The sequence below is a fragment of the Chroicocephalus ridibundus genome, chromosome 1, assembly GCF_963924245.1.
Source record: "Chroicocephalus ridibundus chromosome 1, bChrRid1.1, whole genome shotgun sequence".
Taxonomy (NCBI): Eukaryota; Metazoa; Chordata; class Aves; order Charadriiformes; family Laridae; genus Chroicocephalus; species Chroicocephalus ridibundus.
This window is the reverse complement of record NC_086284.1, coordinates 137,394,109-137,420,512: the sequence shown is the minus strand read 5'-3', so window position 1 is coordinate 137,420,512 and position 26,404 is coordinate 137,394,109. Positions and strand designations below refer to the sequence as shown.

The window sequence follows — 26,404 nt, the reverse complement described above, 5'->3', positions numbered from 1 at the left end:
AATCAGTAGACTGTTGTTTTCTCTCCTTTGCTGATAAAAGTTACGTATTGTGTTCCTATAGCAGGCATTATGCACTTCCCACCAAAATTTATAGAAAAATAACAAAAATCAATATGCATACATATTATGTTTGAGCAGTCTTTGCTCACCTTATCTAACAGCTTTAGATATGTTGATTTGGTCCTCTGTTCTCATCTCTTTCAGATTTGTTTGATAGGTCTTATGACACTGCAGAGAACAAAATACTGTCTTATACTAAAATCTTTGTAGAAGTGGACCAAACTAATACTTTTTAACCTACTTTGCTCAAAGAACATCTTCAGCAAGAGCGCTCCAGCATATACAATCCAATGTATCTGTAATTCCTAGAGTTAGTTTTATTTCCTACAGTGAAATAAGATGGTAAAGTTGCCTTCAAAACTGGCCACCAGTGTCATCAACTTTGAGCAACAGCACAGATTCCTTAGCAAATGTCACAAATTTTAATTCTTCTCCTATTGACTTGTCAGGTAAGGAATTAATAAATGTACTGCAGAATGTTACTACTGCTGCATATATATAATTCTGCTAAAAGAAACTCATCTTTTACAACAAGTAACTAACACTTGCGTTATACTCAGTACACGCACAAACACATCCTGCTGCAGTCTTGTCCATGCAATGAATATGCATGGGCATTTAGAGAAGCTCTGACTGTTACTGTGGTTACCGCTCAACGCTGGCCTTTCCAAAGAACACGTGTTCGCTGCAGTTTATTGTGAAGCTTGAAACTGCCATTAACTGGTTACACGGGGATATACAAATGCTGGTTTTACAATAAAAGCGCTATGTTATGATAACAAAAAAGATCTTCCTTGATGTTATCTGAAGTTTCAAATACCAGCTAGTTTCATTTCTATGACACTAAACATTTTATATTAAGGAATCAATCCTTTTCTTTGATAATCTGTGACAGATTCATTCTATGAATATCAGGCATTTATTCTAGAGAAAAAGCATATTTTTTTGGCTATGTAACTGACAAAAAGGGTACAGTAAAAAGTAATACAAAGTGATGACTACTGCTTTACACACTAAAGACAAAGGATATTAAAAACCCTTCAAAATGTTTTGAGGCAAGATATCTACAATCAAGCCTTTTATCCCCAGGCTGCTGGCAAAGGGCTGTCTTCAATTATACTTGCTTCACATGGTATTACACAGATGTAACTGAGGGCAGAATGACCTACTCTAAAGAAGATTAAAAGTTATGTTTGTAACAACCTGCAATATGCACATAGTTTTTAAATTATTTATTTTTCAGGTGCACTTATCAGTGCACGCTGCTGTTTCTTTCTGCTATTTCAGGAAAACCAATGGTGCACATATATCACTCCTGTCGTGTTTTCCAACGTGTTCATTACACGACTATAAGGCAAAAAAAACAATTTAAAAAAATAATCTGTATTACATATGGCTTTCTATTCTACAATTTGCATCCTTCCAGCTAATCAATGTTATTTAAAGTACACACATTAGACTTGTCAAAACTTTCCTTTGATTTTCAGAGTACCCAAATTTTTTAACTGTGATACCAAATGGCTGTATTTGCACATTTTATGCACCCATTATTCATTTTTATCAAAGTGAATAGGCATAAAAATGCTAACCACTCAGGTACAAGAGGAGATTGAAATTGTAGTGTAATCATAAACTCTGATGATTAGAACAAAGCAGTATGTTTTATATATCCTTGGGCAATTTATTACAGCTCTGTGCACCATTGTACCTGGGTTTTTTTGTAAGAAAATATGTCAAGGCTAAAAAGAAGAGTTTACTGAAACAGCGTCTAGTTAGATTACCCTTCTGGCAATTTACGAAAACAATGTTATTATAGTATTTAGTTTGTGGCACATTTTTTTTTTCAACCCAAATAGCATTGTAGAGCAACGATACAGATTTATTTCCCCAGTGTAATAGCTTACCATGTACCTGGAAGGACAGAACTAAAGGAGTAGCAGACACAAACACACAGTAAAATCCAGAGGTTCTATTCATTTTACTCAGTTCACACACTGAAACGGAGCTCTTTATGAAAGTAAACACTGAAGATTTCGGGATCTGTCCAGCACAACTGAGAGGACAAAGTTTTCAGAAGGTTCACTGTACTTTGACTATTAAAACTAAGCCAAATACGATACACAGTTCTGAAGGCTGAAGACTGAAAGGAATCACAAATTATAAGAATCAGATCTTTAAATATCAAACCAAACTAGATAAAATCCACTCTCCCTTGAGCAGGAAAAAAAACAGATGCTGTCACTGTTACTAACACACCACCTCATACTACAAGGACCCTTAGTAAAGATCTATTTGACCAATTTCTTTGTAACAGGATAGTATTAACTAGACAAGGTATGATGTAGCATGTTTCATGATGTAGCAAATAAGAATATCTAGGAGACTAAGAATGGGAATTTATCCACAATTTCTAACACCAGTTACAGACAGATACGTTACTGTTGATTTTTCTTGGATGTATGACATTGCTACTCTATCACTATTCACAGCTTGGCTGTATTTAAAAATAACAGTCAAATTAAGTTTTCCAGTTTGATACATTAAATACTCATTAGGACATTATGCCAGATTGCCAGTACTGTAATAGAATATTTATAAGCAATACAAGAGTTGTCATGCACATCTCAACTTCTTTCTGAAGGGATCAGTTGAGATGTCGATGCAGCTTTTTATTTTAAGAGCATCCAAGCAACACTGACTGTAATGCCTAATTATTTTACAATGTCATTATATTGGAAAACTGAAACAACATAACTTCTTTCACATAGAAGACTGAAGTGTAATTGCTATCAGTTATAGCCCCCACAAAATTTCCATAATCTGAAAGTATTTTGTAAAATAAATTCCAATTGTCACTTTTAAAGCTCAACAGTTGTCCTGTCTCGTAGAACAACCTTCATTTCTCTTATAAATCCCACCAGCTGGTAACCTGAAAAAACAGTAAGAAATATCTGCATTTCATACTGTAACATACATGACCATAGTTACTGAAGAAAAAAAATATCAGAAATTCTATCGATGAGAACTCTAAATAAAAAACTACTTAAAAATAAAAAATCAGCCTAATGCTTTAGGAATGTATGGTCACACAACAAAGGAAAACAGCACAGATTATTGTGGATTATCTGACAAAGACTTTATTGCTAAACCATCTGCATTTATTCAGAGCAATGCTTCCAATCTCATGAAGACTCAAGATGGAGAGTAATTTTGCAGATGCAGCATGCATTTACAAAACATTACATTCACAAAGGAAGAAAAAGAATCAACCGCAAGCATTTCTAGTTATCATCATCTGTTATTCTCTGCCAGTACTTTCAATCTTGAACATCTTTGTACAATTGCTCTGTTGAGGCAGCTTGAACATGAGGCAGCATGAGGCAGCTCAGTAACACCTGGAATTAACTGCTGTTAGTTATCTAACAGAGTCCAAGACATGCCATTGTGCACCTGATATCCCTGATGTAACTGGAAGATAATGTACTCCAGTTGAGAAATGAGAAATCACTTTTATGTATTTTATTTGTGAAAACAAAGTTAAATTGCTATTCCTGTGAAACGTCTATTTTGTAGTGAGGGAAAAGAGTAAACAAACCTTGACGTAAATTGTTTTTCTAATGATAGGTGAGAACAACAACAACTGTCCTCTGGCAATCCGAAGGAGACTACCAAATTTGTCTCCCTAGGGAGCCACCAACAAAAAAGGAAGAAAGGAATGGCAGAGCATACAAGCACTGCTCCTCCAGTGTGCTCTTCATGAAGTTCTCCCAGGCTAAAACAGTTGTTCCCAGACCAGAAACATTATATTCCTCTGTAGATATGTATCCTGGCCTCAGGATAGCTGGGGAGGTTCCAAGAGGCACCAGGCTCCTTGTACCCAACACTACTTCAAGTTCCCTACTGACTCACGTACATCTCTCCAAGTAGGACTTCTTCATCCAGCACAACTATTTTTAAAAGATTAAGTGAACACTGAAGTCTATCTTGAAACAAAATAGGTATTATTTGACAGGAAAACAAAGGAAAGGCTTGACAGCTGAACTCTGAACATGGCAACAGCTCTTTGAGCAGCGCGTCTGGTATTGCCCAAATTGCACCATACTTTTCCACGTTTACAGTAAATCTTTAAAATTCAGTAGTCTTTTTAGCTGAATGTATCTAATAACAACCTAACAGATTGTGAAATATAAACAAATTGCTTATTGTTTTAACTATTAAATTGCATACCCTTTTGTACTTTCAAACACTGCTAGTAAACTACAGCTGCTTAATCATTACAGCTCGTCAATGATTAACTAGCTACCTTAGCAATCATAGCCATTATATAACCATTTCTGAAGACTGTCAAAATATACCAGTATTTTCATTACTGAAAAAGATATAATGAATACTTTTTTCATAAGCACAGAAAACTTAAGTAAAATTTCTAGTATTCACGCAATAAACTGTTTGCCTTCTGTCTCTGTATTTTGTGCATGTTTATACATGCGTATGCTTTAATTGGTAAGTTTCACTTAATATGCATATTGATCCTTGCCTTTTTGAAAATAAAGCTTCTAAAATAAAAAGGGTAATGATTATAAAGTTCATTTAATTAATATTCACAGACAGTACTTTGCTTTACAAAAAATGCCATACATGTTACAACAGTAGATGTGGTAGCTGCAGCATGGTAATTCCACTCAAGCATCTGTGTAAATCAACATTTCTTCTTATTCTTGACTTTAGAAAAATTCTGTGCCACAAAGACACTGGCAGAGGATTTTCTCAGTTTCCCATACAATATTTTAGTCTGCATACCCCCTTTCCTACACCCACATACAAACAAACACACACAAAGTAAACCAAAACAAGAGAGTATGAAATAGAAATGTAAGAACACAATTTCATGAAATCATGGTTTTAAGGATAAACAGGTTTTACTGGTGCTCTCTCACAGCCTGTTGTCTCTGAAATATGTCTATTTTCAGAAGTCCTCCTTTCCCACCACCACACTGCAAACACCCAATAAGTAAGTTACCTATAAGCTTGAAACAGGTCTTAAAGAAATCACAGTCAGATTATCAAAGAAAAATACCTAATCATGTAGCGATAGGTTGTTTGCTTCATTGTTCAAAGGGACGGTGTGAGACTAAAACCCCTGTCCCTTCCACATTTAATATTTGCCACGCTAGGGATAATCACTGTAGGAAACAGGTCTCTCAGATGCAAAGGTCTCTGAGAAGCAGTAACAAAGTCTGGATTTACTGCATAAACAAATTGATCGTGTAAAGGGCTTGCTTGCAAATACCAAGGTTAAAGTTGAAACAATCATTACCTCTAGGTCATTTTGAGAACGTTGGGGCTGAACACAGCACCCTTAAAACTAGTGACTGCAGTGGATACTTTTAGAAAATTTAGGTGCATAGGAAGAGCCTGAATATGCAAGCTACAGGATATTTCCAATATCCAAATTCAACATCTAAACCCAACTGAAAATAAAGGTAACTGAAAATAAAATTTGGCACCTAAAATATGAAATCCAGTTCCCTATCCGGGAGAAGATGCATGTTTTCTCCTCTATCCCGTGCTATACGATTCATCTCTCATACTTTGTAACCTTACATACTAGTAACATTTTATAATTTACAAAGTGCTAAGAACCCAAGACAAAGAGAATTTACTATGCATGTGGTCTTCATCAAGACTGTCAGTTGCACCCCCCCCAAAAAAAAAACAAACAAAAACTTTGTATTTTCTCCCTCTACAGTTATACTCTAAGATATCATATAAAACTTATAAGCATCCTTGCCTTTAAAACAAATCAAAATACCCTAAATTTGAAAAATGATACTAAAATTGCAAAGTTAAGCTCTTAAAAGTGACGTAATGAAAAATTCCATGTAACCTTGATTATGCTACCTTATTTTTTTTTTTTTTATGCGCTACGGTAGAATGTACATATATACTGCACAATGTTCATCTTTCCCCACATCACTCCCCTTATAATTGGGTAGTGCATTAAACAGAAGTGGAGTTACATAGCTTGTAAGGCAGCCTGATCTATATTAGTCTGCAGCAGGAAAAAAGCTGTTAATTTATTGGTTGATCAAAAAGGAAGAACATTCTTTCCCTAAGCAAAAAAGGGAGAAAAAGACAATCCTCTTTCTCTGATCCATAAGTACTTGCAGAACTGGAGGACCACTAGAGAATTTCTGAAAGGAAGAATACAGGCCACAGGGGCGAGGCTACTGGCTTCAGAAAGTGGGGACCACGACGAGTTTTACTCTGAACACATTTCTCTAATTGCATCAGAAGATGCAGAGACAACACACTTCTAATCTCCCATGGGAAGAGTTGATAAAGCTTTGAAACACTGCAAATATTTTGCTGATTGATATTAAAAGTGGTAAGAACAAGATGAGAATATTTTTTTGCTTTTTATATTACTCAGTCAAACCCAAGCAGAAATTACTGAGCCTGGCAGCAGCATTTCTTTGGTCCCAGGATTTTCTGTCCCCTTGGATTTTAAAAGACATGATCCAAAAAGAGAGAGGAAAGGCAACATTTTCTTATTGAAAATTAACAATTTTTATCAACTTTTCCATACAAGTAATTAGCCAACACCATAAGCAAGTACTTTTAAAGATGGGACTAAAACAGATGAATTAACATTTTGTACAAGCCAGCGAGCAATAAGGAGATGCACACAAGAGCAATGCTGACTAACGACAGGTCAGGGTGAACAGTACCACATAAGCAACTGACTATGTATGTTACACTAAGCAAAAGTATTCTTCAATTAGGTGTACTCCATCAGACTGTCAGGAGCATATATGATTCTTCTACGTTCCAGCACCAGCTCCTGTTAGCCCAACACAAATAAGGCCAACATGGCTTATTTAGGCAAGGTGTTGAGATCTTTAAATTAAGGTTATTTTGCGGCATATGCAGAACAGATGTTTTCCGGCTATATAGAAAGGTATAATGATGTTGCCAGAAACTCTTGTATCATGCAATAGACGTGATATTTGGCATACAGGTTTGCCACTAGTTTAGCAAAAAATCTCAGTTCTTAGGATGCCACTGTTTTGTTAGTTGTTCTAACAAACAGTTATTTTTACTTTTAAATAATAAGGAAATTACTTAATAAAAGTATAAACTGAAATTTACAAGTCAGTGGTACAAATACACACTTTTGCTGGGGGCAAACCACTTTTAAAAGTAAGAACATATGTAAGGTGATACTAACATAAGCACTATCTGTCACGTGGCAAGAAGAGTATTACCAACAATAAAACATAATATCAGGATACAAATTCTGTATCGAAAACACACAAGGGCTATCAAAGAGGACGTAGCAATACTAAATATGAAAGATTCCTTACATAATACTCAACTGCAAAGCATCCATAACATAGAATATGTATTAATTGACATTTAAAGCTCTAGGAAAATCTGTTTAACGTTTGTGTCCCTCCCAAGCAAAAATCTAAATCTTCAATCTGTATAATTATAAAAACACTCAGTGAACGGCAAGAAATACAAACTCATCTTGGATCGCTAGACAAAATGCTACCATATCTCCTTATGAAAGAGAACTTTGAATTGCTTATAATTTCAGTATATAAAAAGACACAGTTAAAAATTTAGCATTTGCACCAATATCACAACCTACAACGACAAAAAGCCCAAAATACTTATTGAAATGATTGCTTAACACTGCTCAGCTACGAAAATTTGGGCAGACCCTACAGAGAAACAGACAAAGACAGCAAAAAAATCAACTAATCAGCCAAGGAAGAGGGGGAAAGCACAGACTGAAAAAATACAGAGAACAATGACATAATCACTAACAGTCACTATTCAACTACTTTGCAGTTACTGAGCCAGCTTCAATCCCTGTTGGCATCTCCCTGTAGCTTCTTTCCAAGATTTAGTGGCACAGGGCAGAAGCTACTTCGTGGGTCCTGACTCTCTCAAGTGGAGTCTCATTATCTGGAATATATTAAAAAAAGATAAATGTCTCTGAACAGGGCCACTCATCCCCCTTTTAAATGCAACATTTCTGCTTTAAAACTATTCAGCTGCTTTCTATACCTTCGTCATTATATATTCACTATTTCCTCCAATATTTTCTTTCAGTTATGTAACACACTCATTATACTCTAAATAGTTCTAAAAATTGTGGGTTTTGCCAAGATTACTGTTTAAGAAGTAACTAATAACAAAACTATTCAGGAGGTAATTAAACTATTTATCCCAAATATCATACCCTCTCACTTTCACACAACACATGCAATTACTAACAAGAGAAAAAAATTATAAAGTAGAAATCAATTTTTAGCAAACAGACATAAGAGGGGTATTCATCTCACCTAATGTCAAGCACCTCACTTACATGTTTGGGTTGAGCGGAACTCAATGGACTTTCCAGAGCCGTGACAGATCTTTGAGGCCATGATTACAAATTAAAAAGCGGTATTTTTTCGATCAGATCGTTTCCCTGATTCAGTTCACTACAAAGCCTTACAAATATTGTGCTGGCTCAATGGAGGGAGCAGAAGTAAGTGGCTGGGGAGAGGGATGCATGTGCTGCTGCATGGCCAACAAATATATGCGTATGTGCAGCCTGAATCCCCTCTGAAGAATCCAACGATTGTATCGATAGGCTGGACCTGTAAAGCAGGCGCTTGCATTGCCTGAAATAAAGCAGCCGTGCCTCTTAAGTCTCTGATGAGAGCTGAAAAGTGCTCTACGGACAACACAGCATCTCTATAAGATTAAGCAGCAGCATCTTTTGACAGGGCCACGCAACTGGAATATAGGCTGGGGAGATCATGTACATCCCAGTTACTCATCATCCTTCCAGCAGTAAAACTCCCATGGAAATCCAGTAAATTGAAGATAAAGGCATTTACTCTAAGTTGAAACAATGTGCTCCAATAAATAAATAAAACAACAATTCCAATGCTGGACACTCAAGCTGAGAGTAGAATCTAGCTCAAAGAAAGACTTCAGCTGCTTGTAAAGAACAAAACAACACCCTAGCATGTTGTTTTCTAACGGCAAGTTTTAAATTCAATAAGCCCCTCAAGAACTTGGTAACTAGGAACTCGGTTGAGAACACTTTACGTTTACATACATGACTTTTACATTGACTTTATATTAGACCAGAAAATATATTTCACTATATTTGACCCACAACATCAGACTAGTCAACCTCTAGCAGACAGAGCTCAACTTAAGATGTAAATGTCACAGTTCCTGGTTATCAGCACAACAAGATCTGAAGCCCACCTTGAAATTAGCCATTGCTAACCCCTTTAACAACAGGAGTTAGATTTGACTTCATCAACAATGGGACATAAAGGTTTTGTAACATTTGCTTTCAGGCTCCAGAGACAAGACTTACAAGTCTACCACCTCAAGTTTACATCTATCTGAAGTCATACTTGTTTTCTTCCACATAAATGGACATCAGATGCATCAAACGTGACACTGAAATTTGCAGCAAGGTCCTGCTGATCAAAGAAAAATCTGGTTTTCCTATCTCATTTCTGTGAAGAGTGGAGACTGGAGTGTTGCTTGAAATGACGTCAAGCTCAAATAGATTCAAGTCTGCATAGAATACCAGTATGACATTGATATTTTTTGTTTGCCTTTTTCTCCTCTAAATGCGAGTTTTCATATCCAAAATGGGAATACTTTTGTGGTTTCTGTAACTGGGAATAGGAAGACCTGCGTTTCATTCTAGTGAAAGCCGAACTGAAGCTAAAGTCAGAAGTACCTATATGCCAAAGTAAAGCGTTCAAATATCCCTTTTAAATCTATGTCTGCTGAATCCTTTTAATTTCTTCTAAGAGTTCATTAGTCAGGACTTCAGTATTGGTCAATAGAAATACTAGTTAACAAACTATATAATATTATTTTAGAGTCACTGGTAACCTATAATGTTCTCAATGTTCTCCTTCACTTTACTATTTTCTTCAAGAAGTGTTTTGATGGAGTCTTTTCTTTGTTGTTTTTTTTTTTTTTTGGTTGGTTGGCTTGGGTTTTTTGATGTTCTGGGTTTTGTTTGGTTTTTTAAACTACTTTATAATACAGTCTGATGTCAAGATGATTCCTGACACAAGTCAAAGATATAAGTGCGTTAAAGTCTTTAGCCTTGCTTCAACTTTCATTGTCAAGATGCCTAGAAATCCTGAAAAACCGTGAATTTGTAATTTTTTTTCTTTCTCTATATATTCTGTCTCTGTTTCCACTTTTATAATAAATAATGAGCTCCAACACATGGTTGAGAATCGACTACAAGCTTAATCTATAGAATAAGCCCACTATTATTAACATGACGTTAAAAAAAAATTTAAAAATTAGCCTGGACAACAATACGAGGGAGGTTTATTAAATTTCTTATATTATTTATTAATACATGTAAAGCAAGTATTCAGATTGGAGTTAATAGTATCCAGTATTTTTGAGGCATGACCAATGAAGCAAGTATATTTTATTAACAAGAGATTCAAAAGAACAATAGGATGCTTTTTTTCTGCAAGAAACTAAGCCATGGCAACACCTTAGTAGCCACTATATTATAGGGTACTCCACGTTCTCTGATATGTGGTCTCTTTCAAGTTCAAATAAAGTTCCATAAGTACTACTTACAGCTCACCACAGTTTCTAATAGAAGCCTCATTTCACTGTCATAGATATTTCTGCTTGCCACACACTCTCCCTTTTTCTTTTCCACTCTGCAAAGAGTCTCCAAGTTTTGCTCTTTATCCAATGCGTTTCAATGTCAGTATCTCAAGTCACTGTTATATTCTACTCGAATTATCCCATACTTGAGCAAGATTCAAATGGTTACACATGTTAATCATAGCAGTCATAGCAATTTGTGCTTTAAACTTTTACAGATTCTAAGTCATTCATGACAACATGTTGTAGGTGATGAAGCCAAAAAAATAGTGTTTAGCACACAGATGCTTCATGTGTTTGCTGAACACTTACACATGAAGACCACAACTACTGAGAAACAAAGATTTGATGCATCATTTAAGAGGCTGTTTTCTTTACATGTACATTAAAAGCAAGGATTTGATTTATGATTGATATTTGAACCAATACAAGGTCACATTCTGACAAACATGACATTTATGTATTTGCTATTTGATCCAAGGTCACGTTCACACAAGTGTGTCATCTGAGTATTTGCTATATTTTTATTACTGCATTAATGAACTCAAAGCTCTCTTACTTTCCCCCCATGTCCCAAACCTCCTTACCCATTTATGTGGAAGTCATCTGTTTTTTTTCCTAAGTTTTGTGATACTGTGCAAATGTCTGACAAGCTAATTATATAAGCCAATATTTTGAACTGATTAACAGTTAGGGATACCTCGACTTCAGAAATCGGTGCTCAGATTGAGGCTAAATCTGAGCCCAGAATTAAGAGATTTTTTTAAAAAATGAACAAACCAAAAATCCCACAAAACCCCTGTATTTTATGAACTGCATGCACATATTTAGATGTCCTAAATCATTATCCATTTTCTTCTAAAAATAATATATAAAAATAAGTTTCAGTGGTGAAGTCAAAGTTGATTCCAACACTTACAGCATTTACAAGCAGCCTACGCATCTGTCCTAACATGCTGTTCACTGGAAACTAGATCCTTAAGACTAAATTGGAATGTTGCAATTGTTTCCTGACACATGTGATTACGGCATCTCAGATTATGCAAAGTGGCTTCTCAACAATTTTCTTACTATACCCTGATATTCTACAGAGACTTCATTTGTTGAAGGATAAAGATATCTGAGGGTGAAAGGCAAATACAAATTGCATTTTAGTCTGGTAACTAAATGATTATCTCCAATATAATCAATTTTTGAAGTAAATAAAATGTAAGCCCCTTTCTAAGTCTCCTGCAGAGTACATTTTCACTACATATGGTAAAAATAAACTTCAGAGGGTAACAAACTAAAGACATCTGTGCAACTAAAATTGTCAATTAAAATTATAATCTAATACACACAGATGCAGTGCTGGGCAAAATTTTTGGCCATTTTCCATTAAACATATTAACTGTGCTATTACATAACCTCTGTAACTCAGAAGTTTTACTTGCTCACGTGCTTGATAAAAAAACCCCAAACAACAAAAAACAAAAAAAACCCCACAACATACATGACTGTTCTATCCAGAAAGGCATCATATCTTTTACAAGCAAATCTGTCCAGAAACTTGAACAAATGGGAAATTTTAGACATACTATATTTATGAAAAGGAAAAAAAAAATAAATAAAAAAATCAATTGCCACTAACTTACAGAGTCAAAGAAAGACTTTGCCACCCTTTCTAAAACTTTGCTAATATTTCAACAATCTTTAGGGTTCATGTATATATATGGATACCTTAAAATGTGTTCTTATGAACTAGGATATAAGAATCCCTTTTGATTTATATCAACAGACCTTTATGTGTGATAGCAATTGGTATATATTGTTGATAATTCCTTATTGGCAGGACTGGTAGTAACATACTCTTTAGAGTATGTGTTATAAATAAATCCCTGCTGTGTTATAAATAAAAATACCTGCCTTAAGCTTAAATTTATAATAATATGAAGGACAATAAATAATTAATAAATCTTCTGTTCTGTGAGCATATTTATTATTCCTATATGATTTCAACCTTGCTTACTCTTTGACAGAAGAGCAAAGGAATGTTCCTATGACATAAATACTTCAACTGAATACCACCTAATTCAAGGCCACTTATTATATATGATAATAATATATTATTATTATGACACATAATCTAATATTTTGCAGATACCAAGTAGTTTTGAGTTTGTTGACTGGTAATGAAATTTTTGAGGTTGTATAGAATTTTGTGAGTTTAAGCAACAAGATAAAAACTTGAGAGCATTAACTTCTGATAGTACACAAATTTGAGAGGTAGAATTCATATTGGTATTTACTATTACCAGTATTAAAACACTGGGAAAAGGGCAACTTTGGTGAGAAGAAATAAAAAAGCTTTAATGTCTAGTAGCTTGCTCCCAACGACACAAAATTTTCGTACCTCGCATTGTCCTATCCTGTCTCCCTGCTCTTTTTCCTTCTCACTACACTTACAGTTCCCCCTCCCCACCCAGCGTCCCTGAACTACTGACTATGCAAACAGCAAACATGCTGTAGCTGGTTCGGAGCTACATGTTGCAACTGGCTTGCTAATGCTCCTATGCTGATTGGCAATTGACAAGCCAAACAGAACAGATAATTGTTGAATTCACATTGCATCATATCCTCAGTGGGGTCAATAATGTGTTTTCCTTTCTTCTTTCCAGTTACCAACTTTCATAAAAATTACAGAACTTTAATGCCTTTGCAACCACTAGTCCCCTGCCAAATTTGACAAGACCTGCAGGTTCAAAGTTATTGGGTGGAGTGATTCGACAGCAGACCATAGTGCGTACATCTGACTTTCTTCAGTAACTAGACTAAAAGAGAGATGAGAAAACAATCCTGAAAACAGTTTTCAGTGTAGCAGTTTTGGAGCATAACTTTTCCAGCATAGATCTGAACTTTTGCCCCCTTTTTGTTGGTTTTTTTTTTTTCAGTTCGTTTTCAGTTATTTGTTTTATATTTCCTAAGGTTTGTAGAACACACAAACAGTACAATGGGTACCTGAGGTTATGTCAGTCCTTGGAGTATTCTACAATCTTCCAGAGTCCCTCACTTTGTCTCCTAATCACATACTTTATTAAGAAAAAGATAATTGGCTGTCCTTGAAGTAGTGGTTAAATATTCACTTTGGCTGAGGATTTCTGACCTGTGGGCAAAAATACTAGTTCTTACAGACATCTTAATGCCAACATTCTTCCCTAATAAAGAGCTATTGTTTTGGAACAATACTTTTTATCTAAAAGGAGACAGAGGGGAAAAAAAAAGAAAAATATATCTTAAATTAAATTACTTAACGCAAAAAGTTGAAAGATGGTTCAGACTTTTTAGAATACCGATTTAAGATCGTGAAAAGCTTCACTTGAATCTTACCAACCCTTCAACCACATTCCAGGCCTTGCAATCCCCCTTTTTTAGAACATCTAGTCAGACACAACTTCTCCTCCTGGCAAACTCCCAAATTTTGCCACCCCAATCTCATTACACAGGTTCTGCTCAGACCAATTGAAATAAAAAAAATAAAAATACAACTTTGCATTTGGATCAGTTACTACAATAGCTCACTTGCTTATGACCAGCATTCCTTTAAAAGCAACACACAGCCTCTTAGTTTTCTCTTTTTATTTACAACTTAAACTTCCACATCTAAGCTCAGTCTCCTTTTTGTTTTGGCTTGGGACAAAAGTCCAGTTATTTTGGCACCTGATGCTGCAACATTTGCTTCAAAGATCAACAACAAATATCTTCCTGCCTCAAGTATACCTCTTTTTCAGTCTCCACCCCTCTTGCCATCCCCAAATCTCAGGTTTCTGTTTTGGCTTTACCCTGGCACACTCAGCTTCAATACTCTTTCAGCTGTCTCACCCCTCTCTTTCATAAGCTGTGTCAACCCATCCTCAAATCACCTCCTTCATCCCCTCGGGTCCTCTAGTCTTCTGTCTCCACCCCTCTAGTATCTGCACAGCTGCACTCTTCTCACCATCTGCAACCCCTTGCATGATTCATCACCAAACATAACAGACCATGATTATTCACTATTTGAAAAGCTACAGTGGAATTTACATCTGTTTCTGGAAGAGATTCAAGAAGCCTGAATTTGCCTTCTTAGCACAGAACACCATCACTGTGTATTTTCAGTGCTTTTATTTCACTGATAAACTTTATTCCCTTGCTCAGACACAATAACAAGACATATTTGATAGCCTAAATTCAGCTTAACAGAAGGATTTATATCCTATAAAAGAGAATGACCCTCAGACACAACATTACAGATTTAGGCCCCTTCTGCTTGCAAATGTCTTTTTGAAAATTAATTGAATAATCCCAGTGGGCTAGCTTTCATACTCTTCTACCAGTAGACAAAACCTGATGTCTTCTATAAACAGCACCTGGAGTTGTGTAGTTTACATACTCTTCAGTGTATTACAACTTTACTCATTCCTTCAAAGTATTTTTACAGGCTCTTGTTGCTCAGCTATTACATTTAAATAAATAAATAAAAACTGCTAAAAATAAACAAACTTTGATTTAATGGCATGCCACAACTCAGAATACCCAGAGTGGAATGCGAAACAAAATTCTTTCACTTTTTGTTGTTGTTGGGTTTTTTGTTAAGAAAAGGCCTTCAGTTTTGTTCTGGCATTTTAAAAATTCTTAGCTTAAAAAGTTTTCCTTTGTGATAAATGTATCACACAAAGTTTACACTGAATTAGCATTGCTGACAGGAGTCTTGGCAACAGGTATGAATGCAATGAATCTACATTTTTTGGCAAACGGACATCAAGTACTTGTACTTTCAAGCTACTGACATGTCAGATAGAGGATAAACTTGGGACACATGACTTCACAGTTCTAAATCAGGTCACTCGCTACAGTATAGAGATCACAAGCCTCACACTCCTGCACAATCAAAAAACGTCAAAATGCAACCAATTATTTTCCTAACATCTAAGCTCGCTACTCATACTTCATATGACATGAAGGGCATCTACTTACCAGGTTAACAGCCCTGTATTAACAACAGCATCACCTTTCTTTCCTGCTTGTCACCCCACTTCTCCTCCCCACTTGTTTTAACTAAGGAAGGATCTGAAAGGTGGAAGAAAAAGAACAGTCCAATGAAACAGCTGGGATAAGAAAACCTGCCTAAGAAGTCATAGATGTACTTTCATATACCATTTTAATTCGCTTTGTAAGGCATTCTAGCTGACTGAATCCAACTTTCAAAAAGCATTTATAGGGACACTGAACTCACAGCCCTCTGCAGAGCCAAAGTGAAGCTGTTGGTTGCAAAATAAAGTTATGTTAAGGGTACAGTTAGACAAGCCAGCTTAAGTAATGTAATAGCTCCCTGACATCAAAAGGATATCCCTTCCATAACTCCCTGACATTGTCAGCCCTGCACCTTCCCGCTCCCTTCTTCATTTCCAGCCACAGCACTCCATCCCGCCTATGCTGGCTCTCGCACTTGCCTGACCTCTCTGGCCACATCTATAATAGTAAATAAACCAGGGCCAGCGCACAACTCGAGCCACGCTGTTAGCATCCTCTCTGACACCATTTTGGCCCATATCAACCTGGCACTCTCCCAGGCAAACGGGCAGGCACGGTTAAGGGGACAGCAAACACAGAGTGGCAAACTGCTCTCCACTGGTAGTTTGGATGCAATCGTGCTGTTTTGGGAAAAAGACTGTTAGGTGTGTGCAATCTTGCCGCTTTGTTCTGGGTCCAGAGAACAGTCCCTGGCATATTTTATTCCCTAGTGTAGGCACAGCCTCAGTGAAGCAATTCAGCTCATTAAGCCAGTAGAAATGTAACACAGGAAAAACATTGCTCGAGATAGCTGAATAGACTCAACTAAGGGGCAGCAAAAAGGAAAGCTAGGAACACAGGGATGGCAGCAAAGGAAAGAAGCATGAAGAGGGAGCCTGACTGATCTTTAAGAACAGTTGCTAGATCATATCAGGCCGTGCTGTGTAACCACACCTCTTGCTGTAAGCTTCATATTTGCAGGGCCACCAAGAACAACACAGAGAAAGGACATCCTATTCTTTTTTTTTTTTCATATTTATGCGTTCATTCATTTATATACACACACATACCACATAGAAGAAAATAAAATGAATGACAGCTGCAAACTGAACAATTCCATATTCTGGAAGGATAATCACTATTACATTTCCACAGGATTTGTAATCTTGAGAAAATGCAACTCCTTGTAAATTTGGTTAGAATTGTGACAGCTCAGTATGCTGAAAATCAGGTGCCCAAAACATACATTTAAGTTGAAGATTTGGGAGCTGCTTGAAAATATTGGCCTATTTATGTACAGTTACATGTCTATGGAAGTACAGTACACAAAATGTACAGCTGCTGCTTTTTTCAAAAGTGGGATACTGTGCTGCTTTTCTCCTAGTTACATATACACTAAAGCTGCTACCTGCTTTGCTTCTAATCAGACTGGCCTGCTTAAATGCACACAGCAGTCTTTTGTCCTGAGGTGGATAAGAATAAATAAATTTTATTTTTTATATATATATAAAAAAATAAATTCATTTCAGAGGTAAAAAAACAATTCAAATTTCTCATGTGCTCTTCTCTGTGGACAGCTATGTGGAATGTGAATAAACACATTACACCATTTTTAAATTTCACATATATATAGCATAACAATGTAAGTCTACCTTACACTCACAGAGCAAAATTTCCAACAATCAACTGGTCAGAAACTACCAGACAGAACATTCTCCTGTTTACAAAGCTGTCTTACAGTGAAACTGCATCCATATAGCATCTTACAGTACCAAAAAAAAATACTCAAAACCCCTCACAATGCAGCACACTTACTCCAAACTGAATGTTTACCTACAGACTACGAAAAAAGCTTTGAAAAAACACACTTATCCATTTTCAACTTTGCTAAGTAAACTTCAGTGTCCAATATTCCGTGCATACCTGCATTGGCTAGTTTTTGAAATTATTCTTAGGACTCATAACCTTCATCAAGAATCTAGTTCTAGCCTCTCTTAGAAACATAATTTCAATGCTGGCAACTTATAGTTATTGTAATCTTCCCCTGAATATTGCCAACAAGACAACAGTATTCACTACGACCTGCAGGCAATTAATTTTATTTTATTTTAACTTCAGAGTGGATGAACTCATCAACCATTGTAATGGTGCATTCATCAGCCCTATTATAAAGAATGCCATGAAGCACTGCCTGCTAATAAATCCAGAAGACTCCAAAGCAGTCTCTTGACACAACACCCACCTTCTCCTTCTTCCTCCCCCTCATATCCAAATGGTTCTGCATTATATTTTTCAGCCTTCCTACTCCAGGGAAGGTTTTCCATACATGTTGAATAAAGATGCAAGAATGTTTTGTTTTGTTTACTAGGAGCCTGCATCATGCCTTCAATGCCATGTACTTTATAACATTCTGGCTGAAGCAGTAACACTAACAGGAGGCTAGGAAATGTCAACCGTCATTCAAGTCTTCACTTTCAAATCGATTTTGCAAATAGACAGAAGTTCTTCTTACCACCTGAACATTCACATTCTGGTTTAAATTCAGTGTTTTCTTCTGTGAATTGTTATATCAATAATTTCCAGTAAATAGTTATTTAAAACAAAACAAAACAGGCATGCAACACTCTTATTGGTGTAACAAAAAATTAATGGCAATACAAGCCTATATGCAGATAACAGAACCTATTCAGACAGCCTAACTGTGCTGGATGCATTGATACTTACCACAAGACAGTAAGCCCTGCCTCCAAACCCTAATCGTAGGCTGTAGAATAGTTTAAAGTGATCCATGTTTTTGTTAAATCTCTATAACATTAGGAAAGACTGTGGTATCATTTTTCCATGCAAAATACTTCAAACTAAACTATTCACAACAATAAATGCTCGCAGCTCCAGGATATTGTAGACTCATAGATGAGTAAGAAGTTACTCAACCAGCAGTTAATTTGCACACCGAACAGCAGCCCTCGTTTTCTTTTACATACTATCAACAAGCTGAAATTGGACTAATGAGAGAACAAAATATGAAATACAAAAATATTGGGCCAACTCACTGTCACATGTATTTCAGCTACCTGCTGGAATCAAATGCCAAAGAATCTTATGACTCCAGTAGGTGCTAAGTACTCCAAGTTCCTCAAGGCAGACACACTTATGAACAAGTTTCTTTTACTATTTGGAAAGATTAAAGTGAATCATCTCTTAGTTTATAAGGTTTTTAAAAACCATGATAGTATATCAGCATTTCTAGACAGGGATAGGTCACTTGCCAAATGCTTGCAAATCTATCTCATACTGTTAGTGTTTCCACAGGCATGACACAACTTGAATTTAAAACAATAAATTTAGATTAATATTGTACCGTAGAACAAACTATGCCTGTTTGGTAGTTCTCATCTTTCAATCTCCAAAGTAAAAAAAATTTCTACAGCTTATGCTTACAGCATTTTAAAACACAGCAAACAGCCACACGGACTAGTCATGTAACAACTCAAGCCTCAATCAGGATCAGAATACCAATGAATTGTATTTTATAGTTTGTATTAATCTGTGCATGGAAGCCCTTCACTGGACACAGACATTATACTTCCTAGATACTTAAAAGACACATGCAATACACTTATAAATAAATATTGTTTCATAAGCAGAAACTATGAGAACTGGTATGAGGAAGTGGAATCAGATTTGGCAACATCTCAATGCCACATGCAATCTGGTCACACAACAATCTGCTCATATCAATTTAATGTTTTTAAAATATGCAAAATATCACACTCCTTAAGATTGAGAGATTTTCATTTTATTTTGAGGATAGTGATGATTTAGAGCCTAACCTTACCAGACAAGAACTTTTTCGTTCAGTCAATACTCAGCATTCTACTTCATAAAAAGTTGTTCAATATTTAATTTTACAGACCTGGTCCTGTGAAATGCTAAGCACTCAACTTCTAAAATATTAAGAATTCAACTTCTACTGGGTAACACCTTCATTCAGTTTTTACACAGAAGTCTAATACAGCAATAAATACCGGAAAATAAGGAAATTTTACTTCATTCTCCTGAGCGTGCTACTACTTTCCATTTATCAACTATTTGTTTGCACTACTTGCTCGGATTTCTTTCCTTGTCAGTTGACTATACATTAGTCACTCTTTACAGAAATTCTACCTCAAATGTTTTTCATTCTTTAGTTGTTCAAAGCAATACCAAGATAGCTCCCAGTCCACGTATGTACTCACCACTTGATGAAGCATCTTGCAAGGCTGAAACAGGTTTTTTTCCAGAATGAGTTCCCTTTCCATTTCCTGTGCACATTGATGATAACAAGTGGTGCTTCATTAATACAAAGCTGCTGACATTCCTACTTAAAAAAAATAACCAAAAATAAAGTCAACAAAATTTCCCAAAGCTTATTATTCTAATTTTATATTGGTATCATCTAATATAATGCTTTTTAATATTTCTTTATACTTCTTCAGAAAAAACCCAGTCATTTCACTTGGGCTAAAATTATTTTTTAAATGACTGAGGCTTTTAATACAACACCTAGTTTTAGAGTAGGACTACACTGACATCTAGCTAACTAGGGTATATGACTGGTATATTGCAGTATCATTCTGATCTTTTTTCTTCATACTAGAAAAATTCAAAAGCACTAAACTAACACCACTACAGTGAAAGCCTTCTGCTATTTTAATTATCTGTTATAAAGGAAAATACTTTACTCATAAAGCGCATTCTTGCAAACATCCAAGTTTTTATGTGGACAAACTATTAGAGTAGTTGCAGTTTCCAAGGCGCACACACACACGTCCCACAAGATGTCTTTGCAAAAGGCAGAGAGTTTACTTTTATATGCTTTATAAGGCCTGTTAAAAAAATTGTCAAAAAAAAAAGCATACATAGCTATAAAAATAAATAATGGTTTGACTAAACTGAGTCCCCTGTCCACTCAACTAAAAACCAAACAAATTAAAGATTCAGGGAGATTTTGCAAAAGCAGTCAGATTAAAATAAAAGTATTAAAATTCCAAAATGCTGTAAGAAAATATGTTTGTATTTATAATAAATACAAATTCAACTTCATTTATTTTCCAAGACAAGTGTGGTGTTCTTTTTTCCCCCCTTGCAACAAATATGGTATGCGCATTAGAAACAGAACTCAGAACTCAAATCTCAGCAGGTAAACTAAAGCAAAGTAAAGAGGAAAAAAGTGCTACTTACTGAAGTAAAAGCTGCTTCTAAAAAAACGAAGAAAATTTGCATTGCCCTCTTTGACTACTTTGGGTCAACAGTGAGCACTACAGTCTATTTTCTAGAATAAGATGAATATCCTAGGCCATGTATCCTACTCTCCTGTAGGACATTATCTTCTCTAACATTTTTATAACATTCAACACATAAAATATTAAAAGCATAATGATACAAAAATCACAACTGAAATACAACCCATTCTCCATGGTTTAAAATTCATAATGTCCTTTAAGAAGACTACAGTATTGAGGGGTATGAGTAGAAAACGAAGACATTAAAGAACTACGGAAAAGCAAGTGAGAAAACCACAAGGTTTTCAGACTGTACAGGTTTGTAATGGGTATCCAAAACTCCCTATGCCACCTGATTGTAGAGGATGACAGTCAGTATAAGGCCTCAGCAGATTGATAAGAACTTTTTTCCGGACTATGCCAAGTGTTCCTTCCAAACATGGGAAAAGAAAGGGAGCATGCTGGCTATGCCGTTCTTCAAACCTCTGATAAGGTCTGTGCACACTCTCATCCTTCTGAAACACTACATCGCACTTCTAAAAAATCCAAAAAGTTGCCACTAAAAGTAACTAAGAGCCAATGGCTGCTTGATAGCTCATGCCAAGTAACAAAGGTTATGATACTGGTTTAGCTTTGAGTAGACTTGTGACCACATCACATGAACCACAACTGCCGTCAGTTTCAGCATGAGACCAGGTAGCCTCAATTCTAAGTCAGTGATTGAAAATTTATAAAGAAAACACTTTTTATAGTTTATCAGCTTTGCTACCTGCAATGACCATGCGAATTTCAACCCAGTAATCAGTGTTAGATGCCAATAAGAAAGTCTGTGCATGTTCTGTAATACAAGTACAGTTTGATTAAAACTTGCCTTCCCAACAAAACTTATGCAACGCCTTTATTTGTGCAGTACTACTAAGACATCCAATGCCACCAAAGTGCCAAACATCATTATTCCAGATAATCCTGTTTGACGAATCCTGTAGTCATGCTTCATCCATCAGAGAGCTTAGGAACAGCTACTCACGTCAGTGAGGCTGTGCTAATCTTAATATGAATACAAGGCAATACCTTTTAGCACTCCTTTCCATTACTTTTTGAATGCTATCTTTTTCACTTGCTTTTCAGCAAGCGAATGGACAGCCCTGTAGGGCGAATCAAGAACATGGTTTTCTCATCAAATTACAAAAACAAATACGGGGAAGCTCCCAGTGACCCACTCCTCACTCCAAGGATATGGGACTCTGACCAACCGACCGGTCAAAGCACAAGCTGCCTGGCCAAGCCTAGCCAATAAAGGTAACCTCCAAGCACCTATTTTCTGCCTAGTGCCCAAGTTCGTTTCTCAAACCAGGCTAAGGAAAATTCAAACGTGCTGGATTTAAGAGACATGACAGTCGCAAAACACCACCTTACATGACAGGACATTGTCTTCTCCTCTGTTTCCCACACCCCCTCCCCCCACCCCCAGCACCCTGAAGTCTCCCCACAAAGTTTCCAAGATAAGATAGCTCTTTACCTACAAACGCCAGCCTCCGCCGGGGCCGGCTCTTGCTCGTCCTTTAGCCCCTCGGACCCCGGGGCTACCGCTCACCGCGGTCCCCTCACGGCGGGCAGCCGGCGCCAAGCCCGAGCCCAGCAGCAGGAACAACTAAAGCATCTCCCCTGGCCAGCTAACTCCTCCTCGCCTTTGCCACCGCCGGAGTTTCGCCGAGGGCTTCAAAACGCAGTGACGAGGCAGATAAATAAATAAATAAAAAGAGAAGCGAAGGGGAGGAGAAGAAAGGACAGCTCATTAGCAAAACCGCCGCCGTGTTAGCGAGGCGGGGGCGTCACCCGGCCGCGCTCCTACCGCCTCCGCCCCCTCCCCGTTTTCCCCCGCCTACGGCCGGGATACAAGGCAGCCTCGCACCGCAGGGGGCGGTGGCGGGGGGGGCGCCCCTGAGGTAATACCGGCAGGGCCGGGCCGGGCAGGGCCAGCACCGCCGCGTCCCCGGCCGTGATCCACCGTCGGGGCGCCCCGGCTCTGGGCACACGGGCGCCACACAACGCCTGCCAACCGCCACCAGCCCGGGACGTCAGCAGCGGCGGAGGCAGCCGGCCGGCCAGCGCTGCCAGCCCGGCGGAGCGGGGATGGGCGAGGGGCCGGAGGAGGAGGAGAAGGAGGCTGAGGAGGAGGAGGAGGGCGGCAATACCCCGATCCTGCGCCTGACTGACTCTGGGCGGCAGGGTGACAGGTACCGGAAGTGAGGTCGGGGCACACACCTCCCGCAATGGCCGCTCACGATTGGCTGGGCGAGGAGAGACCCTCCTCCTTCTCCTCCTTCCTCCCTCCCTCCCTCCCTCCCTCCGCTCCTCATCCCCCTTCCCCCCCACCCCCCCCCCCGGTCCCTCCGCGCGCACCGGCGGTTTAACGGCCGGGGCCGGCGGCTGGGGAGGCGGGGGCGCGAGATTTGGGGCTTCGAGACTTTCCGTCAAGGGCGAATAAAGCACCGGCGGGCGGAGGGACGGGCCCGGCCGGCTGCCGGGGGCGGGCAAAGTCTGCCTTCGCCTTTTCGGAGCCGCCCGGGTCGTGGGTGGTGGGGTCTGCGGGCCGGGAGAGGCTGGGACCCCGGCCCTGAGGGGAGGTGCGGGTACCCCTGTGCACCGTGGTGGAGGGGCGTCTGTCTCCTTGAGTGCGGCCGGCTATAAGAAGAGCTTTGTGGTGTTAAAGAAAGTTATCGCGGGCCGCGTCTACAAAGTAAAGCCCCAAATCCTGAATTAAAACCCAGCAAACCCCCAAACAGGGCTGCGTAACAGACTGGCTTCCTGAGGCCCTTAAATCTCGGAAAGGTAACCAGAACATAAATAGAGCTGTTTTAAAAGCTCCCCCCACAACTCGATTTCTGCTCTTTGACTGCCCATCTGTATTACATTTCTTGATGATCCTCATGATTGTGGTCATCACTGTACAAAAAAAAATAATCACTAGCTTTTTTAAATAATATAATTCCATTTTCACTTTCATGTTCTCCCTCCATTTAGGGGGGGAACCCCAACACACTTTATTACTGACCTGAGTAGTCAATAACATGTGTGCCAGGAAGAGAAACCACCATGACCTATTTCAGATGTTATTTTACAGGTACCAAGTGCAAACACATGTGCAGCTTCTGCTTATTTTTACGCAATGGAAATATAGTTTGTGGCAGTTCAGAAGACAGACACACAGTCCCAGAAGGGAAGCAAGGAGAGTGCTGCCCTGGAGGCTTGGCCCGTACTGCAGCAAGCACCATATTTAATTCCATACATTTCTCATAAATTTGGGTTAAGCACATGGACATGGACACCAGACCACTCCATTCAGGAGCAACAGAAACAGTAGAAGCTGAAAAACCACCAGAAAGCATGCCTCAATGTGAACCAATAAAAGGTAGTATTAAGAGCAGAAAACAGAAGCTAGCAAAAGCTCTCACGTTTACACTAATTTAAGGCTTTTTCAGATGATTTCAAGCCGGTTCTGTTCACAGCCCAACTTCTCAATAGGTAGTGCTGCTCCGAGGTCTGTCCCAAACTAGGCCAGCATCCAATGCCACAAGAATCAGTTGATTTAGAAAGTTAATTCCCAGTTTTAACACCTACATATTTGCCCACAGCCTGTGTGTAGCAGAGCTCAGCTAATAACAAGGATAAGGGACTATTTCCATAAAAGATGTTATCTGAGCAGATGAGCTTTTAATTTGGTTTGGTTTTCTTTCTTTCTTTCTTTTTTTCCCTCCTGAAAATACACACAAACTGAATAAGCTTCTGTGCAGTTAGAAATATATATTGGTTTTCTTTGGGTGTCTGATCGGCTTTTAAAACTTTCCCCTCTTGCTTGTCAAGGAAGCTGTGGAGAGAGAAGACTCTTGTATTTGGGTTTCCCTACTGAACTTGCAGACTAGATTTAGGAGGTCTGTTTGCATGCGTAGTTGTACTGCTGGTCCCTGAGGTGACATTGCACAAGCGCTGCAGTACAGTTCTCAAAAAGTAAGATCTTGGTATGATTGCCGCCATTTGCCTTGGGAATATACACATTTTAAGGAATTCACCACATCAGGGCTTTGCTGTTGCCAGTGAGAGGCATGCCTGGCCGTCTAGGCTTTATCCTAGCTGTTGAGCTCAGCTCGCTTTTCTGAGGGGCAAATAGGTGTTTCACGCATCTTGTACTGGCTCACACACGAACGCTGTCCCAAAGGCAGTAAAAACACAAAGTATTTATTGGCATTTAAAATGAGTTGTGGGCTGTTTCCTGTTTATGAGCTGTGGGTTTCCTATCCCACACTTGCTGACAACCAAACTCTTAGCAACCTCCATCTACAGTGTGGTCAGCTAAGAGGACCGTGTTACCCCAGACACTGAGAAGAGCTCTCTTAATCCCTATTTTGGAAGTGCTCTCTTCTAAAGAAGTTGCATACATAAAAATGGCTGGTGTTGCAGAAAGCATCAGTAGTCAAGGGGGAGAATGTATCCCACATTCAAAATATTTACCCAGGAGACCGTACTGATTCTTTTTGACTGAAAGCACTTTTTAAGTGTAGATTACTGACTGGATTGCGTAAATTTGTATCTCAGTTCAAATCTTAATAACATAGTAAATATCATAAACATTCATTAGCTATTTTAATATGCAAGCTTTTAGAAAGCAGAAATTAGATTATTTACTAGGCTTTAAGCTGGAATAAGCTTTAATTAGTGTTATATTCTATTAATATGCAATAACCCATTACTATTGCCTAACAGCTCAACAGTTGTGAAACAAGCAGCCAGACTTGTGCAGTCATTGATTTTCCATCTTTCCAGTAGCCAGCTGGCTTTGTCAGAGGTCTCCACGGTCAAGCATAGCATTTCTGTCACAAAATATTTTCATTTGTGAAACAAAAACACCTTTCCATTTATTTAAAGGCCAGATGCAGAGAGTCTCGTGACAATTCTGTGGAAGCAGATAAGCAGGTCCAAGTCAGCACAGACTGATTCCGAAGTTTGGGAAACGGACTATACCAGCAAAAATTGGCAGCGCATTCGCCACCTCCTCTAGCTACGGGTAAAACGCAGGAAGTGGGCTGACCCCATGCTCAAATATTTGCTCAAATATGTGGTTTCTCTTGCTGATCTGATGACAGAGATTTTAACAGACAGTGTGCCTTGTTTTTACTGGGTCATCATGAAAGACTTTCCTGACAAAGTCGATACAATAAGTAAAATAGAGCCTTCCCATTTAGGTATTTATTTGAATGGAAACTACAGAGACAAAGCATTGTAACCAGCTTTTTATAAGCTGAAATAGCATACGTATGTTTCTGTTTCTTTTTGTGTGACTACTTAAGTTTTACTGAACTAACGTGTACTAAATGAAAATC

At 38.1% G+C, this 26,404-nt stretch overlaps 1 protein-coding gene across 9 annotated transcripts in view; it reads right to left on the bottom strand.

The window, feature by feature from the left end:
- PPARA (peroxisome proliferator activated receptor alpha) overlaps positions 1 to 23,292 on the bottom strand; it is a 44,233-nt gene extending 20,941 nt beyond the window's left edge. Inside the window, exons 1-5 of one of the 9 annotated variants that reach the window (XM_063355222.1) lie at positions 22,980 to 23,286; positions 22,546 to 22,743; positions 20,001 to 20,122; positions 15,727 to 15,819; positions 150 to 228 (exon numbers count right to left, since the gene is read on the bottom strand). The gene's annotated coding sequence lies outside the window, so the exon portion shown is untranslated. Of the gene's footprint in view, positions 1 to 149; positions 229 to 5,137; positions 5,202 to 15,726; positions 15,820 to 20,000; positions 20,126 to 22,545; positions 22,744 to 22,979 lie in introns of those variants that run through there. The other 8 variants (XM_063355238.1, XM_063355212.1, XM_063355230.1 and 5 more) reach the window with 8 other exon arrangements.
- Between the last annotated feature and the right edge of the window lie 3,112 nt (positions 23,293 to 26,404).